The following is a 25,355-nucleotide window of genomic DNA, read 5'->3' as shown; positions in this document are numbered from 1 at the left end:
AAAAGGCTTTACTCTTCACTGTTCTTCTCTACTATTATTAGATAATGTTATTTATCTTTCTTTATTGTAAGATTTTACAAACTAGTCAATACCAAAAAACAATTTTACTTTTGCCTTTCACCTCTTTTTACATGCCAAGAGTTTGATTGCCTATGGAACATTTTTAGTCTCTTTTAGTTGTCTTTCTTTGGTATATGATTGATGCCACATAAAATTATAATAATTATCTTGATGTCCTCTGATTTCTTACCTATTTTTCATTATCAGCAATTATAATCACATATACTACTACACACACACACACATATATATATATATATATACACATACATAAATAAATGTACATGAATGAACAATACAAAATGGAAATCCTTGGCTTCAAATGCAAACCTTTGTGTTCTACTCTTTTTATATGACATTTTGAAGGTTTTTTGGTATTAATATTTTGAATAAAATTTTTTATTAAAAGGAACTTGAAGGGACATCTTCAGCTACCAAGTTTAAAAGACAAGTGACAAGAGAAGCCTCAGAAATTTTGTATCAACTGATACAAGAAATGAAATAGAGGATAATTTGAGGAGAAATAAAAGAATGAGGAACAAGTTACACACATAAACATAATATATAAGTTGCACACTAATAATGAGTTGGTTCCTATCTTTGAAGATGTAAATCTTAAATAATGTTAATAGGTTTTCAGCATGTTCAATGTCTCCTGGTTCTTTTCTTGTTGAGAATGTTTATTATATAGCAGTGTGAGACTTCTTTGCAGTCAGTAAATCCTTGTCTTTCTTACTTCTTATGCCCATATTTTTCCTATATATTTCCCACTATTGCAGTGGGAAGTCATTGAGCCAAAAAGAATATGAACGAATTGTGGGGGGAAAAAAACTTTTATAAATACTTGCTACCTTATTATATGTATGCAAAACCTGAGCTAAATCCTACAGATTAAAAAGTGAAATGATCTCTGCCCTCAGTAGTTCACATTTTAATTGAGGTTTAGGTGATGGACTTTGATAGGATAACTCCTTTGTAATCTTAATTATTACATTGTCAGATAATAGCAGCAGAAGTTGCAGAATTACACTTAGGGGGCGGCTAGGTGGCATAGTGGATAAAGCACCAGCCCTGGAGTCAGGAGTACCTGGGTTCAAATCTGGTCTCAGACACTTAATAATTACCTAGCTGTGTGGCCTTGGGCAAGCCACTTAACCTCATTGCCTTGCAAAAACCTAAAAAAAAAAAAAAGAATTACACTTAGAAAGGCTTTCTATAACAGTTGTTATTTGAATATTTTGGACAAGTAGTATTTGATATTTTCGGATTCTTGTTTCCTCACTGTGCTAATTTGCTCTAATTAAATCCTCTATTTCACTTGTCCTCAGCCTCTGCTTTCATTTAGTGGTTTTTACTGATGATGGCAATAATATCCAGACTATAATAGTAGACACTCAGTCCTGTGTCCAATGTGGTTTCTAAGCAATGTCTAGAAATTTTCCCCCTACCATGTCATAAAAATGGCTCCATCATTACCTTTAAGCAAAACCAATATATACAAATTCAATCTATAATTACAATACATGCATTTCCATGGTGATTCTTTGTTTTATCAAAAGACTTCACTTTACAGAAGGAATTTTTTCTTTCTTTTGAGGGAGAATGTAAGGTAGGAAAGTGAGGAATATTTCCAGATCTTTTTCATCCATAAGAAATTCCAAATATGGAAAATCCCTCTTCCAGTGCTGGTCAAAAACTTGTCTATAACTTGTAACGTTAGAAAGTTTCATGAATGCAAGCTAGGAATCTCTTCAGTAGCAAAATATGCTTGTATATTCAAATATCACTTACCTGGCAAATATTAGATTTCCTCATGACTTTTCAGGAACATGTCTATTGCATAAAGTTGTTATACCCATGATTTTTAAAAGTCATTTCCTTTATTAGTGGCTAACGGGAACATCAAAGAAGTAATCCTACCCTTTTATTTGCTCTTTGGGCTTAGTTTATGTGACCTGCCTTACTTGCCCCACTCTAGAAATGATCTTGAGGCACTGAACACTCAAAAAGACCAAAACAAACCCCAGATCCTTTCTATGGGAGTAGAGGAGGTGAAGAAGATCATAGAAAGATAAATAAATGTTGAATTATGTTACAGAAAAAAATGTAAGATTCATTATGTACTAGTAAAATAAGTTGCTGAACACTGTTTTCCTTTCTGTTCCTTCAATAAGGATCTACAATCCATGTTACCTTTGTCTTTTGGGTTAATACATAAGCTGGCCAACACCTTGAGACAATGTAGTACTTTTCTGTTGAAATCCTAATGAATAATGGATGTCTGCAATGTAATCTAAATTGGAGTAGGAAGTGACTCTTTGGACTGAATCCAGATACATTTGAGACATGAATCACTTCTGTATGGCATCAAGAAGAATTCAAACCCTTTGAACTAAACATATTCAAAAAAGAGCTCATTGTTTTTTCCATAAAACCAGTTTCCCCTCCTTCCCAACTGGCTGGTCTCTTTATCAATGCCAACATCATTCCTTCAGTCACCCATGTCTGAAAGCTTAAAAGGATCCTTGAATTCTCCTCCTTCCTCCATATCCAGTCAACCACTAAAAATCTTTATTATTAGGGGCAGCTAGGGTGGCACAGTGGATAGAGCACTGGCCCTGGAGTCAGGAGGATCTAATTTCAAATTCGACTTCAGACACAATAATTATCTAGCTATGTAACCTTGGGTAAGTCACTTAACCCCATTGCCTTGTAACCCCCCCCCATCTTTAATATTAACATTTTTTTCACACTTTTCTTCTATTGAGGAAGGCAGCATGACATAATGGATAGCGTGCTGGACATTAAGATCCAGGTTCATATTTCACCTAAGTTATTTAAGTCACAAATTTTCTATACCTCAGTTTCCTCATCTATAAAACAGGGAGTAGGTAGTTGTATGTCTTGATCTCTAGCCCTTCTTCCAGATCTTAATCTATGATCTTATAAATTTTCTCCTTCATACCTCACATCCAGGCATTCGCCAGGATCTACGTTATTAAAGTTTTCTTTCACACCTCTCATTCCATTAGAGCAAGTATATACCATAGTATAGAGCATAGAGCAAGGATCCTGGAATCAGGAAGACCTGCATCAGAATTCCACCTAAGGACACAACTAAATGTGTGGCAACATGCAAGTCATTTAGCCTCTCTGCCTTCTCAAATCTTTTGACTACTCAAATCTTTTGCAATTCTAAATGTATATCCTTGCACTATTCTCACTGGCAGTTTCTTAAGCTAGAACCTTCATATTTGGTAGATTTTTGAAACATTTCATTATTTCTAGCATTCTTAAATTTTGGGAGGCAGCTGGGTGACACAGAGAATAGAGATCCAGTCTAAAGTCAGGAAGACCTGATTTCAAATCCAGCCTCAGACATTTACTAAGGGCAATTGCTTATCCCTATTTCAGTTTCTCATCAATAAAACTAACTAGAAAAGAAAATGGCAAAACATTCCAGGATCATTGCCAAGAAAACTCTATATAAGGGCTCATGAAAAGTTGGACATGATTGAATAACAAAATATATATCTTAAATGTCTTTTCTACCATCTTACTCTGATGCCTTATCACAGTGTTGAAGAGACTAAATTCTTGAAGACTATGTCAGTGGAGCACAAATCATAAGTTAGAGAGACTTCAAGTCCAAAAGAGACAATGACCTAGACTGCTGTCTTCTGAGGATCTGCTAAGCCAAGTTGGAGAATACTCAGCCTGTATTACTGTGATGTTATTCACCCACAAGGTGATTTGGTGGGGGAAAGGGACTACAGAAACTCATTAAATCATCCACCAAGGTAGGAAGGAGTTACCTCCATCAAAAAGCTTGTACTTAGCACAATGCCTGGCCCTTGATAAATGTTTGTTGATTGGTTAGTGGTTAGTTGATAATGGATACCACAGATATGTATTAAAGTAAGTATGCTATGTAAGTAAAAAGAAAAATTAGATGATTTGAAGAACTGTTGATAGTTATTAAGAATGTAACACTGCAATAGCAGTTTCACTGAACTTCCTAAATATAATTATGATAATAATAATAATAATAATAATAATAATAATAATAACATTTATATAATGTCAGACACTATGCTAAGAACCTTATAATTATTGTCTCATTTGATCCTCAACCAACCCTGGGAGGTAGATATGTAACTATCCCCATTATTCAGATGAATTAAGGCAAACAGTGGTTAAGTGACTTGATCAGGGTCATTAAGACAATAAATGTCTGAGGCTGGATTTGAATTCAGGTCTTCCTGACTCCAGGTCTGACACTTTCTTCATTGAATCATCGCACTGCCCTAATCTCCTTTCTCTTACTCCTCTAATCTATCCTGCACATATTATAAGATGAGAGGTAAGCATGGTCAAGTAGATATGGCATGGGATTTGAAATCAAGATAGCCTGAGTTCATATTCTAACTTAGACACTTACCAGTTGTGGGACCTTGGACAAATTTTCTTTTAATATGTACTTCCAACTCTAGGTCAAGCAGGTCACCTCACAGTTCCTTGTTCATGGTTTTCTCATTCCCAATTCTGTGCATTTGTTGATGTCATTTTCTGTATTCAGAACAGCCTTGCCTTTCACATTTGTTGATCTAAATCCTGTTCATTTTTTTAAAGTCTAATGAAAGATTTGTGTCCCGCATGAAGACACATTATGGATTGAATTTAGTTCTTATTCTGACACCATAGTGACTTTTCCAAAATAAAAAAGACAACAAAACAATGAATTGGTTATTTTTATCTCATAACTCTTGTGACATATGAGAGGGAAGGAAGGAAAAAGAGAGTGAGGATAGAAGAAAGGAAGAGAGGAAGAGATATTTCAAGTCTCTTTCTATTTCTCCTCTTCTAACCCTCTCCATACTTCTTGCTTTAATATGTGTATACACACACACACACACACACACAGACTCTCACACACTCACACATCCATACATGTAGACCTGTCATACCCTGAGTTAACAACTTGAGATTCCCTTAACTATATATATACATCAGGGGGATGAAGGGAGTTTGAGTAAATCTCAGGGACTCTGTTAAAGTGCTGCTGCTCCTACCTCATAGCTTGTATTTGCAGGGTACTTTCTCATAGTCTTATGACTCTCCATGAAAAATGCGTGGTTATAGAATTTGTGGGCTCTATTGACCAAAGTGAGATATTTTTGGATAGGAGAAGGATGCACAAAAAATGATGCCATTAATGGGAAGGATGATCAATATGTTTCACTAACATTTGATTTCCCGAAAAGGGATACTCTGCACGACTGTATCCAGGGACATTCTCATCTGTTTGTGGTTTAACCGAGAATCTTCACATAAAGGTTGTAAAAAAGGCAAAAAGCCCAGGCTAAGGAGGCATTATATGTATTACAAAGGATGAATTACAAATTGCTTAGACTGGACCAACCCCTATGGGACTTTCTAGGTAGAGAGCATATACTCAATCACTTTATTTTTATAGGTGAAAAAATTGATATCAATAGAGGTAAAGTGATTTCTCTGAGTCACATAGGGAGTTGGTAGTGGTGCAAAAACTAGAATCCAGCTCTCTTGTCTTCTCCTTTAGTCCTATGTTTCAATCATACTTGCCTCTTCATGACTCCATTTGAGGATTTTTCTTGACAGTTATAGTAATGGTTTATCATTTCCTTCTGCAGCTCATTTGGCAGATGAAGAAACTGAAGCAAACAGGGATAAGTAACTTGCCAAGGGTCACACAACTTGTAAGTGTCTGAAGTTAGATTTGAATGTAGGAAGATGATTCTTCTTGACTCTTCCCCCTTTCTGTACTCTATTTCCTAGCTCACCTCATTGCCCTGTTAGTTAGCCAACAAATTATTTGTATTGCTGTTATTCTCTACAAACTAACTCACTACCACCACGGTTTCTCATATGATGGTACATTTGCATGAGTCAGTTATATTTTTTTACCCCATGACTTTTGTCATGGGGCACCAGGATTATAGAATCATATCCTTAGAATAAAGACATTAGAAATCATGTAGTCCAATTCTCCCATTTTACAGATGAGGAAAATGAGGTTGATCACATCACATGTATTGATTTAAGTATTTACTAGATACAAGGCACACAAATACAATTCCTAATGACAAAGAGGTTTCCCTCTAATGAGAGAGTTGTCAATAAGCATAGACTCAGAAACACACATATACATATATATGTAAATATATACCCATATACACAAATATACGTGTACATACATCCATATAGCATAAGTATAATGTGAATAATGCAAATATATACAAAGAGGATTCTCCCTGACTATATCACTCCAATGCCCCCAAAGAAAAGCCCCAGGTATTTCTAATGTACTAAGTACAGAGGAAAAACACTAGCAGTTGGGGGACAGAGTTTGGGAAGCAAGAAACACTTCATGTACAAAGTATTTCTTGAGTTGCATTTTACAGGAAGAGTTGGATCCTATGAGGTAGAAATGAGTGAATTCTAGGCATAGAGACTGGAGATGGAGAGTCCTGTGTAAGGAAGAGAGAGAAAGTCACTTTGATTGGATCACAGAGAACATGGTGGGGGTGGGGGGGAAGAAGTGTTGTGTAATGTAAGATAGATTGGAGCCAAGTTGCAAAGAACTTTAAAAGAGTATTGTTTAAAAACAACAACAACAACAACAACAACAACAAAAACCTGAGAAGAGGGTAGGTATCAGCAAATGCATTAGATTAATTGCTAAGGATGAAAACTGAGAAAAACAGCACAAAAGTATGAGGATTGAGAAGAGATCATCAGATTTGGCAATCAAGAGATCATTGGTAACTCTGGTTAGAGCAGATTCATTTGAGTGGTCAGTCACACAATTAATATCTTGAGAGATATTCAAAATTAACTCATCCTGAATCCAAATACTGCACTCAATTCATTAAACCTTGTTACCTCTGAGTAGAGTTAAGAGTACCATCTGTGATAAGGTAGAAAGAAGAAAAATGATTGACCTATACTGTGATAGAATCTATGTCTTTGGTCTCATTAGCCTAGTGCTTTGGTGCTCATTAACCAGTGAAGTTAACCAGTCATAGTTTGCTTGCTCATGGTATTTATTGTTGCATTGTGGCTTAAACCATGGTCAGCTTCCATAGTCCTCTGTTACCAGCTGGGATCTGAGAATGCTTTAAAAATATTTATTTGTATAACTATTTTGATAGTTTATTTACTTTATAATTCCATGAATTTTATTTTATGCATTTAAACACATCATTTTGAGAATGGGGTCACATGCTTCACTAGATTGCCAAAGGGACATTGTTGTTGTTGTGATTATTTTTGTGACCTCATAGATCTTAACATGTCCATGGGGTTTTCTTGGCAAGCCAAAGGGGTACATGATATACAAACAAGGCAAGAACTCATGACCTAGAGTCCATCTGTTCAGGATATATAAAACTCTTAGCTTCCCTCAGTTTTCATGTTCCAAGATCATGTGAGGAAATTTCTACTAGTTATATATTGCTTAGGTTACATATCCTTTGCCTCTTGCTCAGCATCCTGGATTGGATTTTGCACTTGCCTGCCCCGTATATTATACCATATTTATCAGTTTTATCTTAAAACCTTCACCAAACGCTGGGGTCCTCTGTTGTTTTGGAGTCATCTGTATTGCTTAAATCCAAGATGGGTTGAAATCCTAAGACTGAGGACTGAAAATGTAAGAAATGGTTATTAATAATATATTGGGGAAGAGAATTTTCCCCTTGTCTCAAAATCTTGTTGGTTCTCAAAAGACATTTTCAGACCCTAGTCAACCAGTCAATCTTATAAGGAATTTGATGATGGTGAAAATGTTTGTCCTCCAATCTCAAAAAAGACCATGACATCAGGGAGGTGATGCCATGACAAGTCATGAATTGAATTTGAGTGAGGGGATACTGTGCTAAGTCACCAGCCTCACTTTCTCCTCTGGAGTCATCTAGATCTAGTGGCCAGATACTGGATCAGGACAATTGAAGAGTGCCCTTGGATGCCAGCCAGGCAATCAGGGTTAAATGACTTGCCCAGGGCCACATAACCAGTAAGCAAAAGTATCCTGATACTCTCTCCACTGCACCACCTAGTTACCTTTATCACACAAGGAATTTAATCTAAGGTAAGAAACTCCTATTGTGTTCTTAAGTTTAGGTAGAGATAGATCCTTTTGTTTAGATAGTCCAAGGCTGCTGGTGATCTGAGAAAAGATAATTTTTTCTGTCAAAGGGCTGACATGATATCACTAGCAGCCTTCATTGCCTTGAAAGATATATAAACTGTGAGCCCACCATCATGATAGTCTTTGGTCTAAGAGAGAGGCCAAATGACCATCTTTTTACTAATAACTTGCTGATCTTATTAAGAAAATTATTAAATTATCAGAAACTTATCTTTTGAACCTTATTAATCATCACAAAATTAGAACTTAATAATAGCTAGAACTAATTTGATACTTTAAAGTCTGTCAAATGCTTTATACATGTATCTCATTTTTTCCTCACAAGTCTGAAGGTGCTATTTTTATACCTATTTTATAGATAAGGAAACTGAATTAGACATTGCTACAGTGACTTGCCTAGGGTCATCCAACTAGGGAATCTATGAGACTGGATTTGAAGTCAGATCTATTCTATCTGAAGTTAGATCTCTGTCCCTTAAACCATCTACCTGCCTCTATATACAATATTATCAATAAGATCATAACTATAGTGAGAGTCAGAAAATGAAATTTTGATGAAAAAAGACCTTTTTACTACATATTTGTACTCCATACAAGCAGAATCCTTGACACTCCCAAAAAGCGTTTACTAGTGATAGTAAAAGAATATTACATTTACCATTTTTTTAAAATAAAGAAGTATCCTTAGGAAAGTCTCAAAATCCTCTCTCAAGTCAAAGAAGTTAAATGAAGCTTTTAAGTATTCAAAGACAGTTAATGAAGGAGGCCTCAAACTGGAAACTTTCATTCCCAATCTAAGCAACACCAAGAAGGCTCTTTCTGAGTACTGTAAATTTAACAGAACTCAAAAGGAAAAGCCCCAAATATTTCTGATACATTAAAAGTTAAATTTACCCCAAAGGAGAAAAACTTTACTCTTTCTGAAGAAAGCAAAACACTAATACTTTCCTCTAGCTCAGCTGTGACCATTTTTGTTTCATTCTTCAGAGTAAGAAGATCCAAGGTTTCTGTTGGTATATTAAAACCTGTAGGAAAGGGGAAAAGGGAAGAGGGGGCTTGCGAAACACCTAGGGTTCCAATAATTACTAACTTAACTTCACATTTGCATGCATTTTAATGAATATTAGATCTTTATCTCACCCCAAATCTCTATTTTTTTTTATCTGAAGAACCCTGGGGGAAACAGGGTGATTGAGAGGGTGAATTTCAGAAGATTGAAATTATGGCCCAACCTGAAAGCTATGGAAAATCTGGACAGTATACTGAAAAGCAGAGATATCACCTTGTTGACAAAGTTATGCATTAAACTGTGGTTTGTTTGGTTTTTTTTTTTCAGTAAAAACTATACATTTTTTTTTCAGTAACCATATATGACTGTGAGAGTTAAGACAAAAAGGAAGGCTGAGTAATAGAATTAACATTTTTGATTTGTGATGCCAGAAAAGATTTTTGAGAATCCCTTAGATAGCAAGGAGATCAAGTCAGTCAATACTAAAAGAAATTAATTTAGGCTATTTACTGGAAGGTCAAATACTGAAGCTGAAGCTTAAATACTTTGACCACAGATTGAGAAGATGGGACTCATTAGCAATGACCTTGATATAGGGAAAGATTGAAAGCAAAAGGAGAAGGGGATGTCAGAGAATGAGATAGATAGATAGTATCATGGAAATACCAAATATGAAATTGGACAAACTTTAAGTGATTTTAGAGGATAGGAGGGCCTAGTGTGCTACATAATCCATAGAGTCATGAAAAGTCAGACATGATTGAACAACTGAACAATAACATCACCATCTGTGTTGTTGTTTACTCATTCAGCTGTATCTGACTCTTCATGACCCAATGAACCATATTGTCCATTTCTTAGCAAAGATATTGGAGTGGTTTTCCATTTCCTTCTCTAGTGAGGTAAGGCAAAAAGGGTTAAGAGTCTTGTCACATAACTAGTGTCTGATGTCAGATTTGAACACAGATCTTCCTGACTCCAGGCCCAACAAGCTAGCCTTTGAGTCACCTAATTACCTTCCTCTCCATCTGTACTTGAACATCATTAGTAAAATTATATATTAGTAAAGATTTTTTTTTATTCCTTGAGCCATTTGCCAGAGAGAAGGGAACTCACTCTTCCCAACACTGACCTCTCAACAACCTCTGAAGACAAGGGTCTAGATCATCCATTTGTAATCATATACAGTAAGAAAAAGACTACTCTCAGGCACTTCAATGAAGTAATCAGTCAAGCAAGGTCACCACCTTTGGTTGACTCCTCAGACTTAAGCCTTTCCCCAGTCTAAGTGGTCTTCTAAACTCATTTCTGCCCATGTAACTCCTCCCTCAATCAGCTTCAGTGGCTCCCTATTATCTGTAAGATTAAATATAAAATCATCTCTTTAGTTTTTAATACCTTTCACAGTCTGTGCTTTTCTTCCTTTCCAGTCTTTTTTACTCCTTCCATGTACTCTACCATCTTGCTTATCCTGGAATGACACTCTATCTTCCAACTCATACCTCTTCACTGACTGTGTCCTCTACCTGGAATGGTGTCAATACCCTTTTCCACCTTCACACTTTCCTGAGTCCTCAACTCTACCATCCATTGCTAGTAGTGCTTTCCCTCTGAAATTGCTGTGAATTTATACTGTATATATTTTATATAAAATTATTTGTATGTTGTCTTCCACATTCAAATGTGAACTCCTTAAAGACAGTAATCATGTTTTTAACCATTTTTTGTGTTCCCAGAACTTTTCACACTTTCTGACACAAAGTAAGCACTTTTTTGTTTGAGGCAATCAGGGTGAAGGTCTTCCCCAGGGTCACACAGCTTCTAAGTGTCTGAGGTCAGATGTGAACTTAGGACTTCCTGACTTCAGAGCTACTGTTCTATCCACTACACCACTTAGCTACCTTGCTGTTCCCAGCATTTTTAATAAATGTTTGTTGACTTTCCTATAAGCTAGTAAACACAAAATTGATTTGAGATTGTTGAGTGAGAAAGATGAATAGAAAATCACAAACAACTGTCATTCTGGGTCAGTTCCATCTTCCATTTAACCCAAAATCTTGGCATTGAACTGTTTCATCATGAAGAATTTGACTCTGGCTCCTTTTCACATCATGGTAGGTCTCTGCAGACAATGGGCAGGGTGTCAATGATACAGAGATATCAAACCCCCATACATTTCCATGAAGGTGTTTGATAGGTGGTTAATCTTTTAATCTGTAATCTTTTAATACTGTTAAAATGGCACTTGGGGAAAACCATACTTCTCATGCAAGGATGTCCAGTTTAACAAGTATTCATTTGGAGGAAGAGGAGATGCACAGATAGAGTTGCAGTTATGTACCTAGGAGGTGATTCATCAGTTGAGGCTTCCCTTTCTTCTGTCAGTAACTCTCTAAGCCTTCATAATCCTGCTACTAGTATTCCAATCACTGTTTTCTCAATTTCAGCAGGATCGATGACTATTAAATGTATTTTGAGAAACTCTCAGGACTAAGGAAACCAAAGAGCAATAATATTCTTGTACTTTTCTTACAACTTGCCCACTTGGATCTGGCAGCTGGGTAATCCTTGCATATTCCTGAAAGAATGGAAATTCCCTTTGGAGAGGATACATTTTCTGCCCCCTCCTTCTTGCCTAGTGCCTTCCTTCTGGGATTACTCTTCACTTCTACTGTACACATCTGTTTTGTTTCATTTTTTTTATGTTATCTCCTCCATTAGAATGAATTCCATTGAAGGTAGGGGAAATGTTAGCCTTTCCTTATATCCCCAGTATATAGCATAGGGCCTTCCATAAAGTAAATACTTAACACTTAAATGTTTGCTGACCCATTTATTCACTCTGTAACTCTCTGTAAGCAATAGGAGGGCCCCAGAAACATGATCTAAACCAGACAAAATATGAGACACTATCACCACTGCTGACTTCAACCTAGGCTAAGATGGTAGTTGTTTTATAGAGTATCTGTCTACCCCCACATTGGGGACCCACCAATTCCTTTCTTCTTACCTTCCTTACTTCTTTGCTCCCTCTTTTCCTTCTTTCCTCCCTTTCTTTCTATAAAATGTGAATAAAATATAATTGTCAGTTTTTTAGGATTGTAGACATGCTTTAAAATCTTCCTTCCATCCTTCTGATGTAGAGAATTATGAATGTAGCAGAAAACAAAATCTGTAATCTTTTAATACTGTTAAAATCAGGGAATCTTGTTAACGGTGTGGAAAGGTCTTTGCTGTTGAGATATAAATTGACTCCTATTGTTTTATTGCTTAATGTAAAATTTGTATCCAGATCTTCTCCTTTCCAACCCCAAGTCTTCAAACCACTATCCAATTCCTGTCATAGAAGGGAGAAGGGGGTTCCTCTTTTGCCCTCAGTGTCCAAATAAGTGGCAAGGCTACTAAACAAGAGCTGAACCTTGCCTCTGGCCCTCTCTCTTTGGCCCAGTAAGCTCTCTCTCAGTCTTTCTTTATCCCCCTCTCATTGTCTCTGCCTCACTCCCTGTCTACTAGGCCTGTATTATTCATTCTGTCTTAAGTGCTTGCTGACCATTCTGGAGGAAAAGTTTTATACCTGTTTACTTTGTAATATTTTATAATAAAATCCTGAACAGTTTTAACATCCCAGAGAGAGCCTGCGAATTCATCCATCTTTTCAGTGGCCCCAAAATTCCTATGCTTATCTGGTGACCCCAGATTCCCAGGGGCAACTCTTCCCTCCCTCCCTTCCTCCTTTCCTCCCTTCCTCCCTTCCTTCCTCCCTCCCTCCCTCCCTCCCTTCCTTCCTTCCTTCCTTCCTTCCTTCCTTCCTTCCTTCCTTCCTTCCTTCCTTCATATACTATAGAAATGCACATTATCACTGTTGTTTTTAAAGTCTGACTCTAGGCCCAAGTCAGCCTGGGAATGAAACTCCAGGTTTTCTGACCAGAAAATTGCCTGCTCTTTTCATTCCTCCCAGTGCCACCCTCTTTATCTTGACCCCCCTTATTGAATATACAGCCCTGCAAACCTGACCCTAGTTATTCAGAAATTCAGGTATAGAGCAGCAGTGTCCCTGAATAGGACTGGAAGGAATGTTTGAAAAAGCAAAACAAGACTAAACCAACTGGAACACCATTCTTTCAGCAGCTGCTGCCCCACTTGGGAGGTGGGGAACACAGTTTGGTAATCAGGAAGCAGCAAAATGAATTCTCACAAAGATTTTATTCTCTTGACTTCAGGCAAAGGATGCTGACCAAAAAGTGTATGTATAGGTGCCATTTATGTGCTTTTAATGATGCATTTTGATGTTGCTGATATTGTTGTTTTCCTCTGGCTATAGGTTAAATATGTGTTTTAAGTTTTGTCAGTGAAATGATTTGAGTTCTTTGAAATGTTTGCCCATAGAAAGTATGTATAGTGTGTTCTACTCCAGCTCCTCTTGACTGGGTCCCAATAATGACACATACAAAATAAAACTTACTGAGCTGCTTGGGAGGCTATTTCTGTTGGTGTCAATCATCCTTACCAAAAATACTCATTGCTTTTATGTGATGTGTAAATGAAGGAGGCAGCATGGTATAGTGGAAAGATACTGGCTCTGGAGTCAGAGACCTTGGATTCATGTTCTGGTTCTCTGTGTAGTTCTGGATAAGTCATTTAACCTCTTTGGGGTTCCATTTTCTCATCTGAACACTGAAAGACAGACCTTTGAGTGTTCTTCCCCCTCCACATCTATGATGCTGTTATGGACTGTTGTTCAGCCACATGAATTAGTTCTCAAGCACATCCATGACCTCATCAATTGAGGAGCTTCCTTCAATGATACAGATTATAACTCATCCATACCTAGTAACTCTTGGTCACGTCTGACCACAAATTGACATAAAAATAGAGGTTAAATGACAAAACAGAGTCACAATGGCAATAAGTGTCTGAGGCCAAATCTGGACTCAGATCCTTTTTTTTCCTTTCTTTTTTTGATGCAGTCAAGGCTAAATGGCTTGCCCAGGGTTATACAGCCAGTCATTGTTTGAGGCTGGATTTGAATTCAGGTTTCCCCCTGACTCTAAGAATAGTGCTTTATTCAATTCGACATCTAGCTGCCCTGACCTCCAATCTTCTTGACTCTACTGTACCACTTAGCAACCAACTCATCAATTCTTCCTGTCATACAATTCCTTAATTAAAAATTAATGTCAAGCAGAGGACAAAATAGAAGTGCACGTTAGGGATGAGCTGAAGCATATAACTAAGAATAAATTCTGAAGAACAGAAGTAAAAGAATGACTCACTGCTACAATAAAAGGCATTTCCTAGGAGAGAGGCAACTCATCCTCAGCATGATGTATTGGCCCATTTTTCTTGCATAGTATTTTAATTGCTGTAATCATTGACACTCCTCTGAGGAGGCAGAATGTGGGGGCACAAATGAGCCGGTGTCTGTGAAGTGACATTCTAAGCAAAATCTCTGGGCCTTGTGCATATTAGGTTGGAGTTGGTAGAATATAGAAAATGGAATTTTAGAGATCTTGGGGACCTTAGAGATTCCACCCCTTTCTTTTAGATATGAGAAAATTACAAGGATTTGGTCAGCAGTTGTCATTCAGGGAAAGAATAGAAGCTGATATTCCAATGTTTATCAACTATTTTATTTCTTGCTCTCACACATATGCAGAGTCACCTCCCCATAGACCCATGAATAGTGAGTTTCATTCAGCCATCCTTGCCCCTATATTGTGCATGGTAGCTATGATCCCTAGGAGGAGTACCACTCTCCTTCATCATTCCCCTAGTCTTGCTCTCATTCTACTGAAGTACAAAAGGAAAAGAAAACAGATGATCCCTGTGAAAACATCAGGATCCTCAGGTGGAGGGAGACAGTGAGAAAGGTAGATGGGAGAAAATTGGGGACAATGTAGTAAGGAAGTAGCAGGGCAGGATTCTCATATCTAAGAAAACTAAACTTGTTCCCTGGAAGCAAGAGGGGGGAAATCAAAAATCAGCTAAGGTATAAAACATTCAGGACATAGTAAAGCAACCACAAAACGGAAATATACAGGATGTTCTAGTTATATGTGGGCAAATGTAATTAGTCCATCAAGTAGAAGACATGTTGCACTAGGACTGACTTTAGAGAGACACTCTCTTGATTAAGATCCTGTTCACCCAAGGAATCCGTGGTGGGAGGAAAAGATGAAAGGCTGAAAAGACTCTGATTTCCAATTGTACAACTGAGGAGAAGAAGAGGCCAGAAGTAGTGTGATTGGGGGTGGGGGGCAGAAGCTCAGAAAATCTCTCAGTCACTTCTGCATTCCAAGTCAAGACACAGTTCCAAAGCTGCTATGAAAAAATTGTAAAGCAGACTGGGACCTGATTGGGACTCTTCTGAGTGGGATACTTCATCTAGAAGTAAGGTGAACATTAGATTGAACCCAAAGGGTTGATGGAGCATACAGCATGCTTGTTCTTCAGTTCTTTAGCTATCTGGGAACTTCAAGTTCAATCCAATTCAATATTTTTTTTAGATTTTTTGCAAGGCTATGGAGTTAAGTGACTTGCCCAAGATCACACAGTTAGGTAATTATTATGTGACTGAGGTTGATTTGAACTCAGGTCCTCCCCACTCCAGGGCCAGTGCTCTATTCACTGCACCACCTAACTGCCCCATTTTGATAAACTATATAGTAGTTTTTGTATTGGGCATGAGGATTAAAACAAAACAAAAAAAAAAAACAGCATAACAGTCCCTGCCCTTGTAAAGCTTACATCCTCTCGGACTGAGAGAGGAGATAAGCTAAAAAAATGACTTCTGAGATCCTTGCTGGTTTGAAATCTATAAATCCTATCATTAAATGCTCCCTTCAATTTTTTTTCCAAATTGTGATTATGCCTATGTGGACAGTAGTTCTCTGTGAGAAACTCCTATCAGAACAGATCAGTATCCTCCTCTGTATCTTGTTCTCTTCAAAGGTTAAGAGTTGACTTTAGAAGGGGAGAGGTTAAGGAATTTCCTCAGGTCAAAAGGTATAGTATTGGTCAGAGTTAAGCCTTCCTGGTTTGAGGGCTAGCACTCTATATACTCTGTGACATTGCTGTCTGCCCTGATTAAGTACTTAGGAGAGATTAGAGTGGTTTGAAAGATTCAACAAAGGTCAAGGATGGAGAGGTCACTATTAGCTGGCACAATGGGAAATCATCGCAAAGGAGGTGGCATCTAAATTTAAGCTAGAAAGAAGAGGATTTCACCATTGCCAGCATGGGCAAAGGCACAGAATGGAGCAGAATTGATCTCATAGAAATGATTCTGCTCTTGTGATAGGCACATGTGACTCAATTCCTTTTTTCCTTTTTTTTTCTTTTTTGAGGCAATCAGGGTTGAGTGACTTGCCCAGGGTCACCTGCTGAAGTTTGTCCTTCATTCTCGAAGAAGACCATGACATCAGGGGGTTGATGCCATGACAAGCACATGAACTGAATTTGAATGAAAGGAGTGCTGTGCTAAATTCATCTAGATCCAGTGGCCAGATGCAAATCAGGATGACTAGAGACAGCCTGGATGGTAGGCAGTCAGGGTTAAGTGACTTTCCCAAGGTCACACAACTAATTAGTGTCAAGTATCTGAGGTTGGATATAAACTCCCTTTCTCCTGACTCGAAGGCCAGTGTGCTATCCACTGTATTACCTAGATGCCCCTAGGGATACATAGCTTATAAGTATCTGAAGTCACATTTGAACCCAGATCCTCCTGATTCCAGAACCAGTACTCTTCCTACTGTCACTAGGACCTCTTTCAATTTCTTTTTTATCCATTTAGTTTTAACAGTCTAAACCAGTATTTATTAAGCACTTGGGATACAAAGTATAAACAAGAATTGATTAAGTTCTTGAGATACAAAAGAAAGTAAGAACAAACCCTGCCCTCACAAAGCTCAGAAGTCTAATGGGGAAAAAGAGATATAAACAACTATAAAAATATATACAGAATAAACTGGAGATAGGAACTAGCAACAAGGGAGAATGGGAAAGGCTTCTTGCAGAAGGTATGATTTTAGGAGAGCCCAGAAGAAAGTCTCCATTTTTTCAATGACATTTAAAGATAGGCTCACATTTTGCTCACACTCCAAACTTTACAAAGTACATCAATCTCAACAACCTTGTGAAGGTGAAAGCAGTATTATTCCGATTTTACAAAAGAATAAACTGAAACTCAGATATACAAAGGGACCTCATAAGATATAGATTTTGATCTACATTAAATCTTTAGAGATCCACTTCAAACCCCTTCTTTTTATGGACAAGAAAACCAAAATTTCCTTGGTTCAGTTACCTCGTCGGAGGTCACATGGGTAGTAACTTATGAAGTTTCTTGAGTTCCAATTAAATGCCCCCCCCCACTTCCCTCAGGTGGCATCCTTAATTGTTGGAACCAGTTTCAGAGTCAGATATCCTCTTATTTCAGTTTTATCTTCTATAACATGTGGGTATCTCTTGAGTTCCATCATGAGGTTCCCTGTTCTGCTTAATTTTTTACCCAGCCTAAAGACTTCCTTCCCTAGTAGCAGCAGCACACACAGTTGAAGCAGAAGTGTTTGTTGTAGCACCACAGGGGATGACCCACTTGGGAGTAGTTGATATAATCTGATAGGAGCACAATTATTCAGATTCTTGGTAGGAGCTTAGAAATTTCTGCAAGATTTCCAATAGTGCAAATTCAATTCTGACTTTGGTTTAGGGATTATGACACACTCTCCTTCACTTTTATCCTTGTCCCCACAATTCTGCCTCTAGAATGGGAGGAAAGTTGGATATTGGGTTTTGAAAGGTAAATCTCTTATTCAGTTCACGTTGGAAGACTTTAAAATTGGGATCTAATGATACATCCCTTTCCATTTTGATCTCATCTACTGAAAGAGGTTCAGCCAGCCAGCCCAGTAACTGCTTGATTTTAGTTAAATGGATTGGTAAACCCTCTGACAATTCCATGATCAGAATTTCTTCTGACTACCTGAAGACTTCCTGCTGTTCAAGGTAGTTTAATTGCCTGAACTCAAGTATCTCTGCTCCTGAATCCTCCATTTGTTTCTGATTCATTCACTCCATGACCTTGGGCCACTCATTTAGCTGCCTTGTGTTTGGCAGGCACCTGCTGGTTGAAGCCCTTCCAGGTCTCAAGGAGGGGATGAAGGGAATGATAACAGAGTGTCTGCAAAGTTTCTAAAACCACAGTATGTCCCCCCAATTCCCCAGCATGATTATCATTCTGAAATAATTCCCAAGTAATAGTCCAGAGTTGTGATTTATACCATTTTCATCTTTACTGGATAGTTACAGCCCTGATTGCAGGAGTTTCTAAGGTATTCTAAACTTGGATCTTTGTATTTGTTTTAAAATATATGATAAAAATAAAAGATATATGTAGTTATATTGACATATATGACTATACATGGTATTTCATTTTAATTATTTTCCTTTGTGATTTATTGTATGTGTTGCTTTTATATCATATTTTATTTTACATATATTGTTTGCATATTATATATAATTCTCCAATTGCATGTTAAATCAATTTAAACTTTTTTATGTTTTGAGTTCCAAATTCTACTTTATATATTTTAAAATGTTTTGAAAACATTTCATCATCTTCACCAGACTGTCAAAAGGGTCCATGACGTCAGAAAGGCAAAGAACATCTTCCAACTGTTGTGCAAGGCTATTCCCCATGGCATGTTGTTTTAAAAAAGATTTCTCCACTCTCCCTGGCATAAGTCAAAGAGCAATGACTTTGTAATACCAGTTTGCAATTGATGGCTGACTGAATCAGTTCTAAAGTGGAAAAAGGTCAGAATTGCTAGTTCTTTCCTAAGAGTTCTAGAGAGGCCTCATTGTAGTGGGAAGTGGGCTCCATTATAATATCATTCATTAGCTACCCTCCACCATAGTATATTTCCCTATTATCAGTTGTTATCAATTAGTCAAACAACTTTTAGGAAGAGGTATTAATTAAGTGGTATAGTAAGAACAACTGGTATAAAGCATAACCCTCAAAAAAGTCAATGACATAATCTCCCACAAGTATATACAGAATCCAGAGGAAAGTTGTTTCTATCTTAGAGAAGATATGTGTGAAAGGATGGGGGCAACTCACAGAACCCAGAAGTCCTTTTTGCTGGAGACTTCAAGATATTTTTCTTTGGCATGATTTTCTCAGCTTTTTGGAGAGTACCAAAGCTGCCTTTCCTTACTGCAGGGACAGGGGAACCTCTGATCATTGGACTATAAAAAGCCCACAAAATCATGTTTTTGGTATAGCCAAGGCAACCTCAGGTGGGACTCAAAATTCAATAAATCTAAGAACTTTTTAGGAGTGAATTAATTAAATGTTTGACCAAATATAACAGATTAATTTTTAAGTTTTGACCCTTGATGGAAAAAAAGGTTCCCCACTGCTGCCTTAATGTGCCTAATATTTCTTTGCAGGCTCAGTCCTTGACTGTTGCTATCTTGAGGGAGTTGGTAGAAGAAATCCAAATCCTCCAATCTGAGGAAGTTCAAAGGGTCCTTTCCTGGTCAAAGGGTGAAAAATAGAGACTTCTCCCCACCTATCCAAAGTAATTCCCTTAATCCCTCTCAGGGTTTTCACTGGAACTGCTTTCTATTCAAGTGACATAATCTCTTGGGTCCCATCTAAACTAACTGCTGTTTGATAGAAATCCCACATAGCATAGCTGAGTTACTTCATGCAGTTCAAATACCTCTGTATAGCCTTATGCCATTTCATCTAATGGCTTTTACACCTATTCTGATTCTATTGTTTTATTACTTCAATAAATCTAGAGCACACCTGATTCATAATTCTGATTGATTCATTGACTCAATGAAAACATTCTTACCTGACATAGGTGGTTACTTTAAGTGGAATGAAGTGATTGATTAATGTAGCATTAAAAAAGTTAGACAGACATGCTTCTGGGTAATTTACTCATTTTTATTAATAATGCTAGCATTCTTATTATTAAAATGTGGTCAGTGGCACTCTCAAATGCCAAAGATCCTCAGGGCAGTGGACTCATAACTTATATGCCTTTGGCAGAAGAGTATTTCTGAGGGAATCAATCAGTTCTGACAGGCTAACAATTAATGAGAGAATGAATATTACAATGAGGGACTGGATTTATTCTAATAAACTTTGACTATGCCCTTTACTTGTAAATTACTCCCAAACTTGGGCAATCTAAATAAAGAACATATATATGTATATCCCAGGATGACTGGAAACAAATGACTCTGAAGGAGAAAGTGAGGTTGGTGACTTAGCACAGCATTCTCCTACACACATACACTCAAATCCAATTCACTTGCATGTCTTGGCATCACTTCCCTGATGGCATGGTCTTCATCAAAAATGAAGGACAAGGGGCAGGTAGGTGGTGCAGTGAATAGAACACTGGCCCTGGAGTCAAGAGTACTTGAGTTCAAGTATGATCTCAGACACTTAACAATTACCTAGCAGTGTGGCCTTGGGCAAGCCACTTAACCCCATTGCCTTGCAAAAAAAAAACAACTAAAAAAATGGAGGACACACATCATCATCATCATCATCATTATATTCTTATTATCTCAACATACTAAATGAGATAACTTGCTCAATATATCAAACATCAACCCTATAACCATGAAATATCATCTGTGCATGAATTAGGTAGCCATACAATATTTTACACAACTGAAATTAAGAAACTTCATGCATATTACAAAACATTTCATGCACATTAATTCATTTGATCCTTGAAATTACTCCTTGGGGTTCTGAAATGGAAACAGCAGCTAATGGAGGGATAGAAGATCTGGGTTCAGTTCCAAGTTTTATAACTAAGTGTATGACTTCAGTAGTGTATTTCATCTTTTGGATATATCTCCTCATCTCTAAAATGAGAGAGCTAGACAAGACTTTGATTTGAATCCTGTGATTTTCCCAAAGTTGCATTCCTACTAAGTATTGGGGCTAGGATTCAAATCTAGGTCTTCTAATTCCCAATCTATTATTCCTTCCCTTACAGCATGCTGCCTCTATTTCCTCTGATTCTGGCTTGAGTTAGCATTAACTAGGAGCTGAGGAATTAATGTTTTTTTTTCCCTAGGCAAAATTTGACAAAACACTTTGCAGGCTCTTGCTTTCTCTTTATAAAGAACAATGTAATCATTGGTAATAAAACAGTCAGATTGTTTTACTCTGAATAAGACAACCAAGTATAAATGGCAGCTATTAGCTTCCCAACAATACAATCTTTTCCATGGTTGATCCCTACATATCATTCTTACTAACATTAACAGGGGTTGTGTATGCACAGCAATGGCAGGGGAATGTCAATTATACATGACAGCAAGCTTATAATGATTTGCTGGGAATAATATATATATCCAAAGGGCCAGAAGGGTTGGATTGGGAGGATTCCAAGTACAGTGGATTAATCATGAAGGTCTCAGAAACCATTGTATCAAAACTGGAAAGTGATGCTTCATTGCTTGATAAATACTATTAATAAAACCAAAAGAAAGAATACAAACGGTAACAAGAAAATTATTTCCAAGCAAAGTCAAGTGTTTGTTGTTGTTCAGTTGTTCAGTTACATCTGACTCTGTGTAATCCCATAGATTGTATCCCTGGGTTTTGTTTTGTTTTATTTTTTTGCTTTGTTTTGTTTTGGTTTTTTTGGCAAAGATGCTGGAATGGTTTGCCATTTCCTCCTCTAGTGTGTCCCCATTTTATAGATAAATAATATAGGCAAATAGGAGTTAAGTGACTTGCCCAGGGCCACAGCTAAAAAAATATATGAGAACAGATTTGAACTCAGATATTCTAGACTATAAACCCAATGTTCTATCATCATAACTACTTCACTACCCCCAAGATAAAATTGTTAGTGCTCAATTGTTTCCAATTATGTCAGACCCTTTGTGACCCTTTTAGGGGTTTCTTGGGAAAGATCCAAAGCATTTGCCATTTCCTTCTCCAGCTCTTTTTATAGTTAAGGAAACTGAGGCAAACAGAGTTGAATGATTTTCCCAGGGTCACACAGCTAGTAAGGGTCAGAGGCTGTAATTGAACTCAGGAAGGTAAGTCTTCCTGATATGAAGACTGGCACTCCATCCTCTAGCTGACCAATACAAAAAAGCAAACACAATTTATGCATTTTTAAATGAAAGTAAGTTTCAAGGGCACATAAAAGTGACTATATGTGAAAGTATTTCTCTGTCTAGGAAGAGAAGAGGGAATAGGTGAGAGAAAAATGAACCTGGAAGTCAGGGTATGTAATACAATGGATAGTAGGGTGATAGGCCTTGCCTATCTCAAAATATTGCCTATCTCAAAATATCTCCTTCACTAATCTTCCAAAGTGTCTAAAATTCCTACAGTGGAATCACTCCTACAGTGAAGACATCTTTAAAAAAAGCAAAAATATTACTTGGGAAGTAAATTCATAGGATTTGCTAATGAATCAACTTGATGGCATCTATTACCATATTAGCATACCTCAATCAGTGGATATTGAGTGTCTCCCAAATTGTAGGCACCTTCTTAAGATACAAAGAGAGACAAAAAACAATATCAGCTCTCAAGGAGCTCACAATCTCGTGTGGAGACAATAAGCAGCTATGTACAAAGAAAATATAAAATAGATAATTTGAAGATACTCTATAGAGGGAAGGCGTAAGTACTAAGGGGGACCAGCAAACGTTTACTTCTTATAAAAGGTGGAATTTTAACTGGGACCTGACAAAAGTCAGGGAAGCTAGAATGTAGAAATGAGGAAGAAGTTTCTAATTTTGAGCAAAGGCTGAATGAAAACATTCAGATTTAGGAGGTGGAATGTTGTTTGAGAGGAACTGCGAAGAGCCCACACTGGATCAAAGAGTATGTTAGGAAGAATGAAGTGCAAAAAAGATTGGAAAGGCAGGTTTTGAAGGGCTGCAAAATCTAAAGAGGATTTTAAATTTGACCCTGAAGGTGATAGTTTATTAAATAAGGGTGGAGGGAAAATGAGTAACATGGTCAGAGCTGTACTTTAGGAAGCTGAATTTGGTGGAGTATTCTACTTTCAAATGGAATAAGATTTGAAACAGGGAGACCAAGTAGAAGGCTATTGCAATAGTCCATGAATAAGGTGATGAAAACCTGCCCTAGCACAATGGTAGCATCAGAGGAAAGAAGGGGCTATATAAGAAATATTACAGTTAGGAAAACACTTGGCAATTGATTGGATGGAGGCAGTAAGAGTTCAAGATGATCCTGGATTGCAATTCTGAGAGAATGATGGTAAATAGATAAATAGGAGAGTTTGTGGAGAGGAGGGAAAGGAGAGGATATAATGAGTTCAGTTTCAAACATATTGAGTTTCAGTTGTCTATGAGACATTCAATTCAATATGTCCAACAGATAGCTAAAGAAACAAGACTATAGATCAGGAGAGAGGGTAGGGTTGGACTAATAGTTTTAAGATCTAGATCTTAATAATGATAGATCTATCAGTATAGATTGTATAGTTAAATCCATGTGATGAAATCACCAAGTGAAATAATAGAGAGAAAATAAAAGGGTCCAGGACAGAATCCTGGAGGACACCCATGATTAAGTGTGACCAGTCAGAAGTTTCAGTAAAGGAGATTGAGAAATCAGACATATAGGAAGTAATCAGGAAAGAGGATTATTACCAAATCCTAGAGAAGGGAGAATGAAAGAGGAGAGAGAGATAGACAGTGTCAAAAGCTGTACAGAGTTAAAGAATGATGATGAATAAGGAAAAGTCATTAGATTTGGCAATTAAGAGAACACTGATAGGGGCAACTAGCTGTGTGGCCTTGGGCAAACCACCTAATCCCCTTGCCTTGCAAAAAACCTTAAAAAAAGAGAGAGAGAGAGAACACTGATAACTTTGGAAAAAGAAGTTTTAGCTGAATGATGAGGATGGAAGTCAGACTATAGAGAGTTAGGAAGTTGAGAAGAAAGGAAGTAGAGGCAATAATTGTATATGAAATTTCCGAGAATTTAGCACCCAAAGGGAGAAGAGATCTGAGATGATAAGTAGCAGGGATGGATGGATTGAGGACATTTTTTTAATAATCTGTGAAATGCAGGCAAATTTGTAGACAGAAGGGAATATATACTAGTAGACAGAAAGAGATTGAAGATTAGTGAGAGAGTTGGGATAATATAGGAAGAAATCTTCTATAGAGAATGGAATAAGATGGAATCACTTGTACATATAGAGGGGTTTGATTTGGAACAGAAATATACCACCCTTCTTTCAAAACTGGGGAATGGTGAGGGGGAAGAGAAAGATAATGACAGAAAGTACCTGGATAATGTAAGTTGAGGAGGAGAAAATGAAGAAGGAACTATCAATGAGTAGCCTTAATTTTTTCAGTTCTTGACTGAGTGGAGGGGAGAGCTATGGAACATGTATGAGAGAAGATGAAAAGGTTTCCGTGAATGTGGATGGTGAATTAATTAAGGAGGTGTCATAGTATTCCTTTACTGCAGTGAGGACCCATTTGAGATTATGTAAGATGATTTGTTAGCTACCAATTACCTGTGGTAACAGGGCTTTGATGAGGAGAAAGGTATGAGAAAAAATGACACCACAGGGAACCTGTGAGATAAGTTGAGTTGTCATTATTGAATCAGCTAAAAATCCCAGAAATACTATGAGGGCAGTGAAAAGCTGGAGAAGTATGGAAATGATGCACAAATAGAATAGAGAAAAACAAACATGGTAGAAACTAGATCCCAGAGTGTTAGTGTTAGACATGACCTTAGAAAACATTTTGTCCAGTCCCTTCATTGACAGACATGATGACCAAAGTCTAATCAGGTAATACTCCTTGGTCAAAATCACATGACTAACCAGGGTCAAAACTGGACCAGAAGCCTTTCTCTCCTCCTCCCTGTTTACCCTGACATGATCCCAGGTATAGGGAGTTTTTAAACTCACAATTGTGACTCCAGGTTTCTCTTGTGAACCTCTAACACAGCATCTCTATTTACTGTAAAATTTTGCACAGGGATGGCCCTTGACTGTGGGCTGGCTGCCCAGTGTTGCCTAGGCAACAGAGGGC

The 25,355-nt window shown here is 37.4% G+C and overlaps 1 protein-coding gene across 1 annotated transcript in view; it reads right to left on the bottom strand.

The window, feature by feature from the left end:
• ADTRP (androgen dependent TFPI regulating protein) overlaps nucleotides 1-25,355 on the bottom strand; it is a 132,141-nt gene that overhangs the window by 69,051 nt on the left and 37,735 nt on the right. The window lies entirely within an intron of this gene.

This window comes from Macrotis lagotis, chromosome X (assembly GCF_037893015.1).
Source record: "Macrotis lagotis isolate mMagLag1 chromosome X, bilby.v1.9.chrom.fasta, whole genome shotgun sequence".
Taxonomy (NCBI): Eukaryota; Metazoa; Chordata; class Mammalia; order Peramelemorphia; family Peramelidae; genus Macrotis; species Macrotis lagotis.
This window is presented reverse-complemented; position numbering and strand designations above follow the sequence as displayed.